We start from the raw sequence: 19,241 nt of genomic DNA on the forward strand, positions 1-19,241 counted from the left end.
TAATCCCTATATTTACACTTCAAGGAAGAAAATAATAGTCATTTTTTTTTAATACCTGTACAGGTTACCCTCAATATACAATGACACATTCTGTATTTCCCACCAGGACATTTGTGAATGTGGAATGTGTTAGTGCATTTAAAAAACTACTTGAGTCTTTTTAAGTTTTGAGAATCATCTCAGCAAACATACTAGCACCACTTGGCCAATGTCTGAGGTTCTACATTTCTGGCAAACAATCGATCACATACTTGGCTCCACTGTATTGTGCTGGTTGGGAGACTGAGTCCAGTGGTATTTTTTCCCACAGTTTTGGGAGCTTAAAATTCTGGGTTCCTAGTTACATTTGCACAGCTAAAAATAAATCTACTTTGCAAAGAAATGACATGAAGAACAGAATAAACATTCTTAAATAATAATATTGACTTTTTACTAAGTTTTCATTTTCTTTCACAGTAACTCCTCACAAAATTCTGACTTTAGACCAGCTGTGGTGGCACAGGCCTATAATTCCAGCCACTCAGGAGGCCGAGGCAAGAGGACCACAAGTTCAAGGCCAGCTTTTACAATTTAGTGTGACCCTGTCTCAAAATAAAAAGTAGGACTGGGGATGTAGCTCAGTGGTAAAGCATTCCTGGGTTCAAGCCCCAGTACTGAAATGAAAAAAAAAAAAATTCTGCCTCTCTCTGTACTTACACCTCTCCTGATGGACTGGACCTTATCATCAGTGCTAAAAGACATGAATCTGACAAATGGAGAACTTGGCTCTGATGATGACCTTGAATATTTTGGTCTGAGGAGTCCACAGAGTTGTGTTTCTCTGTGGTAGTTGATATTTACCGAGTTAATATTTGATAAAGAATTTAAAAGGCATTGTCCACAAATATGAGAAAGGCTAGAGAGGATACAAGGCAGTGAGTGAAAGTCGGTGTATCCCTCTTCTCCTTTAGGAATGTTTATAAGATCCTATGAACCAACTCTAGCTAATAGCCACAGTGTTTGTTGCTATTATTCAAGGATGCCCTAAGGATAGAACTCAAAAGTATTTTAATGCTATTAATATTGCTCAGCTTAACGTGAGTTTTTCAATCAGGAAGAGAAATTTCTGATTGTTTAGTTCCTTATGATAGAATGATTTTTTGGATTAAAGTATAAACTGTGTATTTTCTTTCTCATATTTTGGTTATTTGATATCCCTGATCTGCACAGGATAGAACCCACTTCTAAGGACTAGAAATTGGGTGGTGAGTCATATAGAAAATAAACTTGAGTGTTTGTCAGGGCAAAAGAATTGAACAGTGGTCATGTGGAATAGGCAAACCCAACCTGGCCTCTTCTTTAAGGAGTATTTTTCTCCTTCCCCTTTAATCTTCCACATACTACATAAACCAAATCTACAGAGGTTTGTCATTTTCAAAACAACTGTCTTTAACACAAAAAGCAACAAAGTGTACTTTGAAAAGTAAAACAATTTTTCTGTTTTTTTTTTTTTTTTCCCTCTATAAGAGTAGAACTTTTTTGGTGTGGCGGGGGGGAGATACCAGGGGTTAAACCCAGGAGCACCTAATCACTGAGCCCCAGGAGCACCTAGTCACTGAGCCACATCTCCAGCCCTATTTATTTATTTATTTGTTTATTTTTATTTTGAGACGGGGTCTCACTAAGTTGCTCAGGAGCCCTGCTAAGTTGCTGAGGCTGAACTCAATTTGTGCTCCTCCTGCCTCAGGCTCCCGAGTGGCTGGGATTACAGGTGTGCATCACTGTGTCTGGCCAGGTCTGGCGGCACTACTTGTTTCTATTTCAGTCCTCCACTCAGACCTCCCTCTATTAACCGCTTCAACCCCAAAGTCAGAGGGCACCAACATCACAGTATCGGGTGTGGCAGCTCAGAGCTTGGCTTGGTGACTGCACAGGCAAGACCTTGACCCATTTGAGCCCTGCCTGCCTTTGGGACAGAGCAGCATGGTAGTGCAGTGGTTCTCAAACCTGAATGTGTGTCAGGACTGCTCGAGGCCTTGTTAAAACACAGCTGGCCAGCTCAGTCCTGGGTTGGTGCTGACGCTGCCAATTGAGGACTCCAGCTGAGAGACCCTGTGCGGTGCAAAGAGCCCAGAAGTGGAAGTGAAGAAATCTCACCTCCATCTGCTTTCACAACTTCCTGCCACCAGCTCCTGTGTGTGAACTCTGCACCTGGCTTCCTCATTTGTCAAACAAAGGAGATGGATCTGGTTAAGGCTTGCTCAGTACTTCTCAAGGATCTTTCTTCATGACACCTGTGCTGTCCCGGCAGTAGAAGAGATTCCTTCCTATAGCCATTTCAAACTGTGAAAGAGGGACAGTGGCTGGGAAAAGCATCTGAGTTACTTTCGGGTGTGAAATAAACACAATCAAATTCTTAGATCCAAGTGTCCACGTGTCCTGCAGGAATTGTTCCCAGGGAAGCTGAGATACAGTTCCCTTGTCCCTGAGGCCCTGGAGCCTAGCCAGCCCATCTTCAGCCTTTCCTGCCTTCATGGGCCGGGCTGGGATTTTGTGAGCATCATGGTACGGCCGAGTTTGGGAAGAACGGTTAAGAGGAGTGACATCTTGCCTTCACCCACTCTGTAATTCTGATATTTTCCAAATCAAATCAACTTAGGAATGAGGGTGGCTATGTCAAAAATTATGATCATGATGTGTTAATCTAGTTTATAAAATGTTAACTGAAATACTAACACCAGTCTTGATACTTTTTGACAGGGGAAGTTCATAGGGAAAGAGGGCCTGATGTCCTGAAGCCACCTGAGAGCCTGCTCTCCTGTGCGGCACTCCACCTTGTCTGCTGTACTCCTGGCCACACACTGGGCGTTACACTGACATAATGAGGAGTCGAAGGTCATCGACAGGAGTTGGGCTTCTGTAGCTGTGCTTGTATGGCTGGATTTAGGGGATGGGGATGGAAAGGCCCTGGCTCAGGTCCTAGGGAGGGATTTAGAAGTTTCCTGCGAGCCTGGACCAAGCTGCCACCTGCATCTCCTTTTCACTGGACACCCCATAAACTGCCAGATAGATGCACAGAGCTGGAACAGGCTGGAGCAAGGAGGGTGCTCCAAGCAAATCTTTGAATAATTTACCAAGGCTGGACCGGTGGTTAGGCCCCAGTCTGCTATCTGGGAACCTGTGTTATTACAATGCACACAGAAAAGGCCATAAATGGAAATGCATGAGCAGGAGGAGATCCTGGGCTCTAAGCAAAGAGGACTTATTTTTTCTAACCAGTTCTCCTGCCTCAGCAACTCATTACAACTTGCTTTCTAGATGAAATAATTCCTGGTTGTTTTTAGAAAATAACCTTTATCTTGACCACTAATTGGTCTGAAAGTACTCCCTGCCTCTTATAGAGTAAACTTCTGTGGGATCTTTACCTGCAAAGCATTGTCCAATGACCTGCCTTTAAGGCAGCAGATCCAGCTGACTTACAAGCTCCACCAAAGGGCCGTCCACTGTCAAGCTCTATAGCGCTGTATATTGGAACCCAAGAGGTTTTCACACAACCGTGAATAAAATTAATTTATAAAAGTCTACATGTTTGTGGTTGTAACTGAGACACACGAGAGAGAGCAGTGTTACACATAAAATACGAAACTAAACTTTACCCGTAAATAGTCAATTGCTTTTAGCAGAACAATGACAACATTGCAAAAGACAAAGTCCAGAGTGGACATGATCCTGTGATGGCTTCCAAATGCAGGAAATAATTGCTTCCCTGAGCTCAATCCCACTTTATACTTGCCTTCAAACTTAATTTCTGTTTGTTACTCATTATAGATAATTCTTATAATTTTTTTTTCTGTACTGGGGATTGAACTCAGGGCCTAGGCAAACATTAAGCTACATCCCCAGCCTCATTACTGAAAATTCTATGTGACTCTGGTTGAGTTTACTTTGAGGTGTCCAATCATGTTACTTTTATTTAAAGTTCCTTCACATTTACAAGACTCTGAGGATCACAGTTCCTCAACAGGTAAATCTTCCAGATGTGCATTCCAACAGGGATGGAATTCTGCTTTAACATCCTTGCCTGCTCCCTACTAGCCAACTTTCCTATATCTGAGGGACACAACCACTAATTTATATTGTGCACATTGCTACTCTGCAGAATTTCTTGGTTTTCTTAAGCATATTCATTCTGTGTTCCCTTGACATGTTGCAACAGGTGGACAGTCACATACTGCTATGTACATCAACCCATCTTCCCTGTCATCTATGGGACTTCATCTACTGCTTGTTTACTTGACCTATGAGGAGGTTCTATAGCTCCTAGAGAGTGGGGAACATGCTCTTTATCTTCTGCGTCCTTCCCAATATCCAATATCCAGTGGATGTCCAGTCAACAATCGTTAAACCAAAAATGGACAAATGGGATTCCAGAAAGCCAAAAAGATTCTGTCCCACAAAGGAAACAGTACATGGAGTGGAGAAACAACCTACAGAAAGGGAGAAAATAATTACAAACCACATCTCTCAAGGGATTAAATTATATATTATATTATATAAAGAACTCATATAAAGAACTCAATAGCAAATAAATAATCTGGTTAACAAATGAACAATAGTCCTAAATAGACACTCTCAAAAGACATGTATAACAGAAATATGAAAAGGGCTCAAAACCATAATACTTAGCAACATGCAAATCAAAACCACAATGAGATTTCACCCTACTTCAATTAGAATGGATATTACCAAAAAAAGACAAAAGATCACAAGTGCTGGTGAAGCTATGGGGAAAAGAGAGCCCTTGTGTGGGGTTGGTGGCAATGCAAAGTAGTATGGACATTATGGAAAAGAGCACAGATGTGCTGCCACCGTGCAATCCTGCAATCCCACCACCAGGTATAAAGCAAGTGAGATCATGTGTCAAAGGGACATCTGCACTCCTTGCTCACTGACACAATGAAATAATCTTAGTGTCCTTTAGTTGAGGAAGGCATAAAGAAAATGTGGTAAATATACACAATCAAATACCGTTCAGGCATACAAAAGAATAACAATGGTAATGTGTGGCGCTGTGGATGGAATTGGAAGTCTTTATGCTAAGTGAAATGACTTATGCACACAAGACAAATGCCACATGATCTCATTGATTTGGAGAGTTCAAAAAAAAAAAAATTGGCAGTAGAATAGTGGTTACCAGAGATTGGCAAGATAGGAAGAGAATTAAGGGGAAATGTTGACCAACAGATACTAAGTTATGGTTAGATGGGAGAGATCAGGTCTGGCTTTCTATAGCACTTCAGGGTGACTAAGAAAATGATAATGTAATATTTGATTCAAGAAAATTATAAATTTCCATAAAGGAATTATAAATACTTGAAGAGATGTATCCTTACTCTGATTTTGGCATTATGATTTGCACATGTACTGAAATGTCACATTGTACCCCATAAATATATGCCACAATTTTCACTTCTCAGTTAAAATAAATAAATAACAAAAAATAAAATTAAACACAAAACAACCAATTGCTGAGTCACTGAATTACATTAAAACTTTCCTGGAGCTTATCAGGGAAGCAAAGTCTCTACGTGTGGGACCGTCTTTAGAAGTGATGGTTATCAAGTAAACGAAGATTACAGTGGAGGGGCTGGGTGGTGGCTCAGTGGTGAGCCCTCGCCTAGCCTGTGTGAGGCACTGGGTTCCATCCTCAGCACCACATATAAATAAATACATCAAAGTTATAAAAAATACAACAACATTACCACCACCACCAACAACAAAAGATTACAGAGGAGGAAAAGCCAAAAACCAGTGCAAAATATATGAAGAATGATGCCCTTGAACCTGGGCCTGCGTGCTGCAGAATGTCTGGCAGACCCTGCAGCACACGTGGTGTCCTGTGATTATCACATGCACCAGCAGCATAGAGAAAAATAGCTTTTATTAAAAATAAATTATTTGGAGCCCAGAGTTCTAATAAAAGGGTTCTGTGTCTATTCAATACCATTTCTTTGTTTTTTTTTCTAGTGAACTTATATATGAATAATGAAAGCCACTTCTCCCAGCCCGTGACTAACTTGTGGATATTAGTCCTGGAGACTCTGGTTTCCTCTGCATCTTCCCCCCTCTTGCACACCCGAGAGTGTCACGTGTGGCAAGTCAGGCACAACCTGGTCCTCTGCCCACTCGCTGGGCCTTCCTGAGGCCAGTGTGCTTGGCCCATCTGCAGCCAGGCCCGTGTGCCTCTAGGTGATGTTTTTCCCAACCTCTGGCTTTTAGAATCTATCTCTTAACCTCTTGTTTTTATAGTTCTGTTATGAAATCTTGCCCATCACACATCCTTCTCAGGATCTAGTAGAGTCCTGAGTGTCTTTTTGTACTCAACACACAATTGTTGAGTCATGTTGAAAGGGATTCAAAAATTTAAAATTTATGCTTTGTTTTCAGTATGAAAATTTTGCACAAAAACTCCTGAACGATATAAAGATAGTCAAGCAGAATGTCAGTGTAGTGCTGAGCACTGCATACAAACTGTTGAACTTCGATGATTTCCTGGAATATATTTGTCTTATAGTTTCTATATGAAGAAGCATCTGGAAAAGCATCAATCATATTAAAGAAGAAATAAGTGTTTGGAAGTTTTCCTTGTGGAAAAATGCTGAGAAAACTCTATACGGGATTCCTTTCTTTCTGTTATGTTAGCTCTTGAAAAAGTAGAGTCAGTTTTCAGATATCTGAGGAAATGAGATGTCACGGGATATGTATTTGTCCTGGAGATAAGCCTGCCTGTGGAACTGGTCTAGAAACGAATTTACACATTTTATTAACTTAGTCCTGGAGACTCTGGTTTCCTCTGCATCTTCCTCCTCTGCATCAGGAACACTCCACCTCCATCTTAAGGAAAATGCCTTCACAATGAATCTTCAACCCTTATGAGACAGGTGCTCTTCTCATGAAGACAGTGGTATTTGCAATGAACATAATACATACAGAAGACCTGTAAAGAATAAAATTACACCCATATAAAATCTGCTTTTATATAAAATTACAAAACTCGGATTGTAAAACAAAGTTGGTAGTCTTCATTTTCTAAATATTCCCTTTTGTAATCTCATTGACCCTTGCTCAATGAAATGAAAAGTTGAAATGAGTCTTTGTTGTTTTTTTATATGTAAATATGTCTTACAATTCACTAAATAGGTCACACTGTTATTGGCAAAACTATGATATTCTATAAAACAGTTATTGTACTAGACGTTTGTCATTGCTTTGCAAGATGGTAGGAAGCAGGCAGGTTTTGCTGTGCTCATAGATCTGACTAATTGCCATTTTCAGTGTATAGCAGGTCTGAGAGCAGAGTTTATCAAAGCATGGGCTGGGAATTAGGTGAGAAGCTTGTACATTATGCAGATCCCCAGGCATTTACAGCTTTGCCAAATCAGAACCTCTGGGAGAAGAGCCTGGAAATGTGCATTTAAAGAAGCATCTTGGGTGACTCTTAAGCTTATTAAAACTGACAGCCACTGACCTTAGGCTCACATTTCTTAGTTAAAAAGTATGCAGTCCATCTTTGGTAAGCATCATGTATTTTAATGTGTCTCCATCAGCATACTTCTATGACATTTTCTACTTTCTCTTCTTCTTGCTCTTCACCCCAAATTTTCTAGAATCTGAGAACTGCGTATCATTACAATTCTTTGATTATAAGCAACACCATCTAACTTTGGATAATTGAGCTGAACAAGTGTACTAGGATGAGTAGAGTGGATCACACTCACTTAGGAAAAGACATGTAGAATACCTTCCAGCACTGTTAGCAGCAAGTTCTGGCCTTATTCAGTTCCTGTGTCATTGTATTCAAATTTCAAATTACATTTAAAAAGCATCAGCTTTGTCTAGCTGGGCTTGTGCTCAGATCTTAGACAGGGGAGGGAGTAAAACTGAGAGACTCCTTCCAGATTATAACCAGGACTATGTCTAGGTAGGTCTCCAAGGAGAAACAGCAGGGACATTTTACACCCAGATGGAGGATTTCTGTGCAGCCCAAAACAGGCTAATGATGATACAGAAAACCTTAGAAACCACTGGAAGGAAAAATTACTCATTTTATTTAGAAATTAACTAATTCCTGAGAGTGGATAAACAATTACTTATTGGCTTGCCAGCATTCTGAGTCAGTGCTGTTAGGTGCTAGGGAAATAACACCAGGGGTGCCCAAAGCCAGGGCAGCCATCAGGCAAACTGGTTAGATAGAGCGACTTGTGATAGGTCCTCCCCACTTAGGACAGAGCTGGGAAGAGGTTCTTCAAACAAGCATAAAGCCTGACTCAGGATGCCTTTTTTTTTTTTAATTTATGGACAATTGTCTTTCTCTACTAAGGACAGTTTACTCAATATTGTTTTGGTCTGGCATTCTTATGGGTTCAGCCTTAAAAAATTGACCTTCAAGCTTGCAACTTGGGCAGTAGTTGGAGTAAATAGTTACTGAGTAAATAAATGGCCTGATCACAAGTTCTTCTACCCTTTCATTAAGTAGTCTTTCCTGAAATGATACGATGCCATAATTTAATATCTCCTTCAGCACACCTACCATGTCAACCAACTTGTATTGAGCACCTGACATGTGCTACGTACGGGGTGGAATGATATTTCTGGCACTCAGGGGCTCCCAGGAATTCTCAGGGAGCACTTTTCTTCAAAGACAATGAAAAAGTAAACTTGAGCAGTTTTACATCAGCTTAGCACCAGCTCCATCCTCTGCCCTCTGTATTCTGTTTTTATACCTGTTCTTCTACCTAGAAGCTGCACCCCCACCTGCATGTATCCACTTAATGAACATCAACTCATCCTTGATGCTCAGCCCAGAGACTCCTTGTTAGTTTCCTCTGGCTACACCTGGAGGGCTCACTCTCCCTGTGGCTTTTTGTGCCCATACATCCACCTGGCATGAGGACCCTCCTGCCTCTTCTTTATCAGTCTGACTTTTTCACCCTCCAGGAACCTAGAACCTCTTTAGCACATGGCTTCAAACACCATTCACATACAGACAACTCTCAAAGCTGTCTCCAGCTCAGGAAATGTCTCTCGATTTCTGGGTTTATATAGCAGGCTGCAGAGTCAGAATTTCCAAATTTTATCTTAATGATTTCTCCCTCAAAAATGCTACTTCCTGTCAGCACTTTGGGGCATGCCTGTAATCCCAGTGGCTCAGGAGGCTGAGACAGAAGGATCACAAGTTCAAAGCCAGCCTTAAGGAAGCTCTAAGTAACTTAGCAAGACCCTGTCTCAAAATTAAAATACAATGAAGCAGGGGTGCTGGCTGGCATTGTGGGTCAGTAGTTAAACACCCTTGGTCTAAGCACCCCACCCCCCAAATGCTATTTTCTTTTCTTGAATTCTCACTCTGGGTGAAAGAAACTGTCTCATTTTCCAAGATTAAAATGTGGATTGTCCTTTGACCCCTTCTCTCTCCTTACACACACACACACACACACACACACACACACAGCAAAGAGATAGCACAGACCAGCATGATTTTTTGTCAAAAACACAGCATCTTCTAAATTAGAGATTCATACCCCAATCTGGCCCCTCCTAGTTCATCTTCCAAATAGAGAGCAGACTTTATAAAACCAAACCTACGTTTCTTACCCATTTCAAAAATATTTTAAAAGCCCCTGGTAACATTTAGAATAAGCCACAGTCCTCTTTGCTTAACACCAAAGCTCCATTGCTCTCTCCTTCTGATTCAGGTCCAGCCTTGCAGGTGGCCACAGGATAAGGCCCCCGCAAAGCTGCCAGTGCTGCCTGCCTCTGGGGCCCAGCCTGGGCCTGTCTGTCCCAGGGAGACTGACTTCCGCTTGCCTGAAGCCTTTCTTTCCCAGCAGTCACCAACTGATGAGTGACAAAGTCGGGTAAGTTCCGACCCCAGTTCCCTTAGCCTGGATGAGATGATTCCCAGAATTCTCCAGTGCAGCCAAGTCCCATTTCCCACAGTGGCTAGAGACAGGCCTGATGAAATGCCCTTTGTGGCTGCGTCTCCTTTCTCAGCGTCATTTCCCACCCCCTCCCCAGGGCTTCCTCACCAGTCAACTGTTCACTCTTGAATCCTGGCCACTGCTCCTGATTTTGATGAAGCCAAATAAGAGCCCTACTATGTATTCTGTGTCAGCCCAAGCAGAACTACATGCAGGTTTTGAAAAGTGTTACCTGTTCCCCCGATTCCTCCACCTGCAAGGATTCTGTTGTCCATCTCCCTTACCTAGTAGGTTTGATTAATTCCTTGAAGTTATGCCCAGGATCACCTCTGTAAAGGAAGTGTGTGTGTGTGTGTGTGTGTGTGTGTGTGTGTGTGAGAGAGAGAGAGAGAGAGAGAGAGAGAGAGAGAGAGAGAGTTTTGTTTGACTAGTTCTTTTTAGTTATACATAGTATTGGGGTTCATTTTAACATAATTTTTCAAACATGCAATATAATTTGCTCTAATTCCATCAAGGGGAGTTTTTGTTAACACTGAATTGTGGACTGAAAGCTTGGCACCCCCCCCCCATCCCCCCAATGCCTGTATCAGGACAGACACCCTCATCTCTGATTTTCTGGTCTGGCTTCCCTGTGATCTTGAGGGGGAGGGATCAAGATGTATTAGGATTTCCAGGGTAGTCCTAAAGAAACAGGGGCATGAGAGCATTGATTAAACCACTCCGTGTTTGCTCTAATGAACAGTTTTTATTGAACACATTTATGAGTGGATGAGTAAACAAAAATCAAAACAAGGACAGATTTAGAGGAAAGAAAGTCGATTGCTGGGTGGAACTGTATGCAACTAATTCTGAAATTAAAAAAGAAATAGTTTTGATTTATTTGCACTATAGTTCTTCCCAGTAATTGTGGATAACAAGCTACAATGCATTGCACTGGGAAAATAGGACACATTTAAACTTCCCACTGTATGTCTTGTTACAATGTTGCCTTGTGTTGCACTTAGCCTATTATCATATTATATTAGGTAGAATTTATTATTATTACTATCATTATTATTATTATTGTAACTATATTTCTGTTAGCTTTATTTTACAGAGAGTAACAGTCATGCTGATTTTTTTAAAATTTATTTTTTAGTTGTAGATAGATACAATATCTTTATTTATTTTTATGTTGTGCTGAGGATTGAACCCAGTAAGGCACTGTGAGGCAAGCGCTCTACCACTGAGCTACAGCCCCAGCACCCCATGCTGAATATTTTAAAATAGTTCCTTTTGGGAAGATTGAGAGTCTCAGAATATCCCACTAGGCTTATCAGAGTGGTGAAGAATAATAAACTCAAGTGGTGGGTTGAGTTTGGGGACTTTCCTCCTCCTGTTCTGCTCTACGTGGAAGGCTCATGATTGCCTGGGGTGAACTTCTTACCTCACTGTTTTATGACTCAGGGTAACTAAAATGATACCCTGTGACTCTGGGATGAATTTCCTAAAACCAGTTTCAGAATTGTATATTCCAAACACATTCAAAATCCAGGTTCACCAAAAAGTAGTGCCATTCATTTGTTCAATAAGCATGTATTTAGCCTTTTTGTGTGTATCTATGATGTTCACTTCTGGGGATGCTGGGCTAATTAAGTCATAATTTTGACCACTGAACTGTACAAGCTTAACTTGAATAAAAATTGCCTTTGGAACCCCAGGATCAATGACCCAAATGTATATCCAAGTCTTTTCCATTGAGAATAGAATTTTAAATGGAGCCCATTTGGTCTTAGATAATTTTGTATTTTTTTAGAACTTCTCCATCACAAAGCTCCAGGTATTAACATAATGACCTTGAAATGACTCCTCCCTAGTGTCATAACTGAACTAAAACAGAATTTCATTTTATTGAACAATTTTTATTACTTTTTAATTTCTATTTATTTGTAATTGACCTTCATGATGTTTTCTCTGTAAGAGCAAATTATTTGAGGAGAGAGATCCCTAGGACTTGAATGGAACAGGGACCTCAAAAGTACTGGATGTTTCTACAATGGAAGAAAAGCAAAATTCTATAAAATGTTGGACCTAATATTTAAGCCTGAAAAAATTTTGCAGAGTGGCTCTGTATGAAAAATAGTAAATATGCTTAAAATTGCCATGAACCATTCTGCACCCTCTGTAATCTTCACTCTAACATCTTTTCTTCCTCAGACACAACCCAAAGTCAGTGATAAATTCCAGTTCATAAAATTAATCTCCAGTGCCACATCCTGTCTGCCTCACTCGCTAGTTTCCCAGCAATAATCTGAAGTAGTCAGTGTGCAGTACTCAGGAAGGCTTGGCTGGCGCACCTCCAAACCAAGTCGTCCTTTATGAGCCTCAATGCTGGGAGGTCACTTCAATTTAGGCTCAACCACATGAATGAAAATTGCACCATACCTCAAGTCATCATTGCAGGTCTGCGATTCACCAAGAGACTGTTTTTCAGAAGTCTGCTTTCACATTAGGGTGAACATTTCCCTAAGGGTTCCAAATTAGCCTACCAGATACCTTTTAAAATTCATCTTAAAAATAGCTCAATTATACCAATTATAATCAAAGCTCTGGATTCTGCTCCTGGATCTTTGGTGCCGGAGACCGGAAGAGGAAGTAGAGTTGGCAGAGGGATGTCCATCCTTGAGTACCCAAATAAGAGGAGATAGCAAGGCTTCCTGGCTTTGCAAATCCTTTGCGGCACAGTAGAGGGCACAGTTACCTAGTGTCCAGGCCCATAGACCTTCTGACCTGGGGCAGGAGGAAGCAAGAGGCTGACTTGCCATATCTAGACTCATGGTTTTCTTTGGTAAAGGGCCAGATAGTAAAAATTTGAGACTTTCCAAGTCATGCAGTCTCTGTCACAAACATCCAACTCTGCTGCTGTAGAGCAAAGGCAGCTTCATTCCAACTGTGTTAGAATAAAACTCTATTATTGGACTCTGAAATTTGGATGTGTTAGAATTTTTATTTGCAATGAGTATTTTTTTTTGTTGGATTTTCCCAAAACACTTACAAACCTGGAGACATTTTTAGTTCACGTTTCATCAAATAACTGCATATGGGCATAGTTTACCAACTCTGCTTTAAAGCAACCCAGGCTTAAGTTCAAGTTCACCATCATTGCTGGTGCTTCCCACCCACCTTGCTCACATGCCCTGCTCTTCCTGGTCACTCTGTTTCCTCTACAGCTCCCTGCAGGACCACGCCACCCCACAGAATCCTGTGCCGAATGGGTCCAACCTTCTCTTCCTTCCTTTTCTATTTTTTGGGTGTAGTTTCCCAGCTAGTTCTTAAAAAAAGAAGCAAATATGATTCATTAAAAACTGCCACTGTTAGGATTATGTTTGAAAATACATGTCTGGACCTGTCACCCCTGTTCCCACATTTTCATGCCTTTTCTTTGACTGAAAGATGCAGCAGACTCTCTTAAACAGAGCTCCTCAGGCCCTTGGTAATCTGGCCGTCATCGACCCCTCTGCATCTTGTTCCTGTCAGCTCTGGGGCTCCTCACACCCACTGTACACCCTGTGCTCAGGCCAAATACTTCTTTGCCCCTGTGTGGACCACTCCATTCTGTGGAACATTCTAACCCCTCTGCTATGACTGGGGACCTTCAGATGAACCTCCACAATCTTGCTCTAAAGACAGTCCAGTCCCATTCATAGACCGGACTTTGCTAACACCCCCAAGGGCTCATTTTGTAAAAGATCATGATGGGCTCTTATCATACTACGTAACACATCACCGTGTGCCTCTTTGTTGACATATCTTTCTTTGCTCTCAGTTTCTGGTTTGGGGTGAGCCAGGTTGTGTTTTCTTCATCTTCGTAAGTATCCTTTCCTACTTGCCGGTCCGAGTGGAGTCAGCAACATAGAATGTTCCTAAGAATGATGTTCAATGTACCCTCCAGAGGTATTCTCACTTTTAGGAGCATATATTTCCTTGTTAGCTCAAGAGGCTTTTGGATGGGTGTCGTTTCTGGCTATCATAAAGGCAGTGAAGGCATTTGACCTGGGAAAAAATAAATGGATGCCACTTTGGAGCAGAGGGGACCGTCACCAGAGGACAGCTTCCTGGCTCAGTCCTGTCATTTCAGAGGTGGTTTCCATAACAGTGGGAGCGTTTCCCCAAAGTTTCCCAATCACCCTGTCGAATCCTTCAAGGGCCATGAGTTTCTTGACTTTCTGAATGCCTAGGCTCACTGCCATCTCTGGTATTCCCAGGTCCCCAGGTAAGCCCTCAGGTCTGAGGGCATGGGGACAAGAAGGCTGCCATACTTGGAGTGCATTGTGTCATCTGAGAATTGGCACCTGATCTTCCATATTTCCTGATGTACCATAACGGGAAGGAGATAACACTCTGAGATGGGTTACTTAGAATTAAATAAATTAATCAAATTCAAAGGAGTTAGGCAGTTTTTATTCCAAAATAAATGTTCACAATTCATCACATGTTGGTCAGGAAGATAAAATCTCAGAAGTTCTCTGAGTGCCGGGGTGAGCTCAGTGGTAGAACACTTTCCCAGAATGTGCAAGGCCCTGGGTCCAATCTTGACCCCAGAAGTAAATGAATAAATAACAAAAAAATATATAAACATAAAATTTTCAAAATAAAATCTTCTTTGATTTCTCCTTGGAAAACTCTGAACCTATTAGACCCACTCAAACTGATTTTCTATCAAAATATAAAAAAAAAAAACTATAAACAATAGAAGAAAAACTCATTAGATATTTACAAATGGTTATTCGTTAGTGAATAATTAATTAATTTGCTTCTTTTTCTAATTTTCTTCTTTTTCTTTATTCCTTTGATTTTCACAATATTTCTTGAATTTGAGAAGTAGGGAGTCAAGATCATCTGCGTATCACAGCAACTTTCTAAAACTGGGTTTTATTCATTCTACTAAACCAAAGATTATGGGCTGACTTTATCTTTCCACTGCAGGAATTACAAACCAATTTTAACATGAGTCTAAAACAGGTGCTCACAACCTAGAGACTATGACACCCCTAGAAGCCAAACGAAAACTAGACATGGTCCTTGCCATCACAGAACATCTTGCATATTACTTATGTATTATTCAGACTTCATGAATATTAACTAAGTGTTAATAGAGGAAGGAGACCAAGGCTTTTAAGATTCTGGGGTAAAAAATACTAAATGTTGCTGGTCACCAGTGAACTCAACATGAAAGACTCACTGAGTGTCCATCTGGGGAAGTACATATTTAGGAAACAAGCAGATTCAATAGACCGGGAAGAATTCAGTTTAGAAAGAGCCCATTTGGATTTGTATTTCCTGGGTCCCCTTCAGAGATCAGCATGGATTTATTGATTAGAAGGTTAGTCTGCTGCCTCAAGCCAGCAGAGCCTGGATATGGTGAGTGGGAAGAGAAGGGGGAGCAGGACAGGGACCCAGGGACATCTGGAGCATGGAACCAGAACTGGAGAAAAGCACTTGCTGTTGTTCTCTGCTTCAAGAGGTTGTCTAGCTGAGGCCAACACACCCTGGGAGTTCACACACTTGGGGACAATGAATAAAACATCCCCTTAAGCACTTTTAGATATGAGTGTAATAATTTTTTGGACAACAATTCTTGTGATACGACATACATTTTAAAACCTTTGATTAATTTGAGAATGTTGGTTTAACTTGAGATTGTGCTTTGGGTCTCCTTTAGATTGATTTTTCAAAAGTAAACTCTGCTTTGTGTGAAGTTGGCTTAGAGACTATGCTGACACCTGCGACTTTTAAGCACCTGGGTGGAATGAGAACCGTCCTGGGTTCTATGCCATGATCCGGAAACTTCAAATAGCTTGATTGGCCCTGTAGTTTGAATAAATTCCTGCAGAAGGGATTGTGGAATTTTTCTAGTTAAGTGCATTAAAATTCAGTTCAATACTCATTGTGATCTTTTTTTTTTTTTTTTTTTTTTTTTTNTGACTTAATCTCCTAAATCAGAATTGATCTTTTTTTTTTTTTTTTTTTTCTTTCCTTTTTCCCCTATCAAATAACAAGAGAAAGGCTAGATTCCAGCAGTGGCTGCCATGGCCCACTTTCTGAATTCTGGCAACTGAAGATCGTGTGGTAAGTATCTTCCAACCCAAGACGCAAATTGAAAGGTTTCCTTCAGGAAGGTTTATCTTCTATCAGATGGCCCAGCTGCTATCTTCAGGGTTCTTGGAGTCAATGGCCATTGGAAGAAAGGCAAGTGTGCAGATAAAGAAGAGTTTATCAAGACAGGAGTCTTGCCATTGGACATTTAATCTGGCTTTTTAAATCCAAAAAGAACAAGTGAAATCAGCCTTTCCCAAGATGACCAGAGTGCTCAGGAGCATTGGAACATTCTGTAGCTAAAGATCATGAGGAAGACTTGGAAAATAATTCCTTAAGACAATGAAGTTATCTTGGATCAATGTTACCTTGTTTCTCTCTTTAATTAAATTCTTTTAACTGATCTTTATTTATTTATATGTATTTCCCTTGTCAGGAAGCTCTGTACAATTTGACATAATGACAAACTCATTTTCATTTGCAAGTTTTAAAGTGGGTATACTGGAGTACTACAAAAAAGACTATAGCTCTCCTTTTCCCAAACATATATATGAATTAATTTGTTCTGTCTCTTGCTTTTCTTCAACCATGCTCCTATATCATATTTTCAGGATAATACAATCATCAGCTTTATTTATATATCATTACTTCCTATGTAAAGATTTTCATTTTTCTAAGTTTCATCATAATTCAGACAAGTAGTATAGTTCATTAGAATGGTCAGGTTTTAGAAAAATTAGTAAGTATTTAGAATTAAAAATAAATATAGTTCTGTGTCTGTAATATTACTAGGCGTATATAGATCCTGGTTGCTATAATAGCAAAGAATTTTTTCTTTGTAAAGAAATAACTCAGAAGGACGAGATATGTTTCAATTTTGCAGTCACTGTTTTTATTGTCTTGGCTTCTGTACTAATTAACTCATACTGTAAGTTTTAAGAAAATGCAGTGGGAGCCCAGGAAGGTCTAACTCATCCCAGATCTTTTCCTCGTTAACAAAGGTACTCAGGTCATTGGCGATGGACCGTAACTGGACTTCACTTCGTCTTGTAAGGACTACTCTGACCCTGCACCCATTGCCAACTTCTTTCTTAACAACCAACTACTTCTTCTGCAGCAGTGTTTGCTTGCACTGTGTCCAAGTCAGTGGCTGATGTCTTCTAATGAACACTGGAAGGGTCATACATATTTATTAGGTTGAAAAGATTGTCTTACATAAAAACTAATTATTTACATTCATTGAATGGGAAAAGGGTATAGAGGCATTCAATGATAACCAATAGAGTGAGATTTCTGAAGTCTTTATTTTTAAATTTCCTTGGACTATCATGCAGTAATGATTCCCCTGGGGACTTGCATGTGCTACTTGCTCATTCCTGCACATATATAATAACCCACAGTTGAACAGCAGGTTCTACAGGAAAATGCTATTCTAGGCACTTCACTTTTATTAATTATTTAATCCTTCCAACAACACTCGGAGACAAGTTTACTATTCATAGCTCCATTTTACAGTGAGGAAAATAAGACCTAGGGAGGTTTAGTAACTTGCTCAAGGTCACAGCTAATGATGGTGGAGACAGGATGCAGCCTTACTGCAGAGTGCACGTTTTCACCACAGAGCTGTCCCTCCCAGGTCCAGCATCTTAAGCCCAAAGCAGGTCATGGTAACAAAAAGCTTCCCTGCTGTCTTCCAGCATTACAAAGAAAGATTAACGAAAAATTAACATTTGCCATCTTGAAATGGAAAAGTGGACAAAAAAATGGGGGAGAAATGAGTCCTAAGTAGTCATTTATTCAACAGTCAACAGCTTGGCCTCTTCCCTTGCAATTACATTGGCATGGCATGAGTCTCATATCATTCTTGAAACTTCCTCTGAAGAGACTTTTGTCTTCTTTGCAAGAATGTTACATGTGCCATGTACTTAAAGTACTTTAGAAACTTGCATACACCTTTATGGGACTGCTTTTGCTGTTCTGAACCTTCTTAAGCCACTTCCAGCTTTTGGAGAAGGGGGAATGCGCTCACCTGTTAGATCTCTGGATATCAGGGAATGAGGCTCACTGGTTCAACAAGAAGGAAACCAGTCCAGTGCCCTGGTATGGGCTCATCGCATAGCCAGAGTTCCATATTCTGTATCTTGAAACTTGGCCTATGGTGCCTTCAATCCTTTTGGCTAATGAGTAGAATTTAGCCAGAGATGGGGCCCTGGCCCTGGCCCTGGGATCAGAGGGACCGCCAAGACTGGAACTTGAAACTCATCTCTTAAATGAATGGGTCACACAGGGTTCTTAAATTGTAGAAATGGAGACTGCTTCAAATGGGTGAAAAATGAGGACTCGAAGGGGACTTTGTGGTTTTCCAGGGGGGTTAGGGCAACACGTACTTGATTTACAATGTTTCAGTGCCAGAGTGGAAGCTGAGAAGGATGAGCAATAGGAGGAGAGCAAGATTCTGGAGAGGCGGGAGGAGGGCCAGGCGGTCACTGATGCTGTTGGAGCAACAGGAGGCGGCTGAGAAGGAACAGTGGACGGGGAGGGTGTTAGAAACTGCCAGGAACAGTTGCCTCCAAGCCTTCACAAAGTGTATTAGTTTCCTGGGGATGTGGTAACAAAGCACCAAAAAAACCCAACGGAATGGCGGTTTTTACAGTCTGGATGCTTACCAAGTCCTAAATCAGGGTGGGAGGCTTTTCATTGAAAACCTGCTCCCTGTGTCTCTGGGCTTCTGGCAACCTCAGGCATTCCTTGGCTTGAAGATGGCATTCTCCCTATGTCTTCACACCATCTTCCCTGTACACATGTCCAAATTTCCTCGGTGTCCAGATTTCCCCCTTTTCTAAAGACACAACCATATTAGATTTTGATCTTCCCCAAGGACCTCATCTTAACTGGATCATAGGCAAAGACCCTGTTTCCAAATACTCACAGGAGCTCTGAATGAAGACTTCCATGTCTCTTTGCAAGGCACAGTGCAACCCAGGACAGAGGGGATGAAGTGCTTCCCGGGAAGCTTAGAGTAGGCAAAGAAGGGGGCTGAAGTAAGACATTGAAGTTGTGAGAATGAGAAGGTTCCAACAACGGAAGAGTGAGAGGTGACCATATCCAGGGGAGTAGGGAGAACTAGGAAAAGTGTGGTAGCAAAGGGAAGGAGAATTTCACAAAGAAAGGAGCCATAATTTGAAATACTAGAGAAAAAGGTATGAAGAC

This window comes from Marmota marmota, unplaced genomic scaffold (assembly GCF_001458135.2).
Source record: "Marmota marmota marmota unplaced genomic scaffold, marMar, whole genome shotgun sequence".
NCBI lineage: Eukaryota > Metazoa > Chordata > Mammalia > Rodentia > Sciuridae > Marmota > Marmota marmota.